The sequence below is a fragment of the Microtus ochrogaster genome, unplaced genomic scaffold, assembly GCF_000317375.1.
Source record: "Microtus ochrogaster isolate Prairie Vole_2 unplaced genomic scaffold, MicOch1.0 UNK30, whole genome shotgun sequence".
NCBI classification, from domain to species: domain Eukaryota; kingdom Metazoa; phylum Chordata; class Mammalia; order Rodentia; family Cricetidae; genus Microtus; species Microtus ochrogaster.
The window spans coordinates 1661937-1663687 of NW_004949128.1; the positions used below are offsets into that span (position 1 = coordinate 1661937).

The window sequence follows — 1751 nt, forward strand, 5'->3', positions numbered from 1 at the left end:
GCTCTGTAGACCAGGCTGGTCTCGAACTCACAGAGATCCGCCTGCCTCTGCCTCCCGAGTGCTGGGATTAAAGGCGTGCGCCACCACCGCCGGGCCAAACAAAGTATTTACAAAGCCAAAGCATCTCTCTGCAAACTGAAAGTTAGCTTAAGATACCCCCCACCCCCGCATCTGTGATTAACGACAGATACAAGCTGAATTACCCTTTAGGAGGTGGATATACATGACCTCTGGGTTATGCATTATCCTTGCTATGTGAAACTAGCAGCATTGAAGGAAAAAATGCAGAGATTCAGTAAACACCACCTGAAGATACCAGGGAAGACAACAGATTAACTACAAACACTAGTTTAACTGAAAACCTCTGTCAATGAAGATTGTAAAGTAAGGCAATCTGTATTTGAGCTCTACCTTGAGATTGTAAAAATTCCTCTGTTCAGACCTAATATAAGAAGGTGGGTCCAGAAACCGGCCTTTGCCACAGCCTTATAAGCCCACCTCTGACTGTGGTCTCAGCTAGCTGATAAGCTTTTTATGCCCTGTGATTTATTTTTTATTTTTGTCCTAGAATAAAGTTTGCTTCTGGTTTATTAGACTTAATGGTATGTCCCCATCTTTGCACTATTCCCCTGGGGACCCAACACTGACCTCATTTTCTTTAGGTGCCAATTTTGGTATTGTACTCTCTGGGTTCTCAAAATATTGTTTATAATCATCAGGCAAGAAATCTTTTCATTTTTAATGTATGTCCATTTCTTCCTGATGGGCACAGGAAACAGTTGCTTTCTGCCCTCCCTGTAAAATCGTCTAACTCTTAAACACACAGACTCTGAAGTGAGACTAACTGGGATCAAGTCCTGTTCTAATCTCTTGAGCCTCGGTTTTCAAAATCTGTAAAATGGGACACTGATAGCTCCTACTTTATACAGCTGTTGTAAAATTAAATGAGGTTCTATGTTCAATAAATATTAGACATTGCAATAGTATGTGTGGTGGTTTGAAAGAAAATAGCCCCCAAAGGGAGTGTCACTATTAGGAGGTGTGGCTTTGTTGGAGTAGGCGTGGCCCTGTTGGAGGAAGCATGTCACTATGGGAATGGACTTTGAGATCTCCTTTGCTTGAGCTACACTCACTGTGGCAGACAGTTCACTTCCTGTTGTCTGTGGATCAAGATTTAGAACTCTCAGCTCCTTCTCCAGCACCATTTCTAGCTACACACTGCCATGTCCCACCATGGTGATAATGGACTGAACCTCTGAACTGGAGGTGAACCACCACAACTAAATGTTTTCCTTTGTAAGAGTTGCCCTGGTTATGGTGTCTCTTCATAGCAACAGAAAAGCTAACTAAGACAGTGTAGCTATGAAAGCATAAATTACCAATATTATTACCTTGGATTTCAGGAAGCATTTGAGGTTCTTTTAGGTCCATATGAAGACTGAGTGGACGGACATTTGCTAAGTGTGAGGTAGTACAAAGACAGAGAGAACTCCTTGCTGTGCCAACACTATTAGTCTGCAAATAATCTTATTGCCCTTGGGACAATGACAAGTTTGGAGACTTTGTTTTAAACAACAGGGTTTGCTAACATTTATGTTCATTTTACCATATGTTGTCTTCTGTATTCATTAACATAGTCAATAGCCCATGTGGTCAGTGACCTTATTAACACCCAACTAAGAAAACGGAGGCCATGAGGCTATCTAATTTTTTTTTTTTTTTTGGTTTTTCGAGACAGGGTTTCTCTGTGG

General features: G+C 41.5%; 1 protein-coding gene across 1 annotated transcript in view; it reads right to left on the bottom strand.

Moving 5' to 3' along the window:
- Il12b (interleukin 12B) overlaps positions 1–1751 on the bottom strand; it is a 10693-nt gene that overhangs the window by 8158 nt on the left and 784 nt on the right. The gene's annotated exons all lie outside the window — the stretch shown is intronic.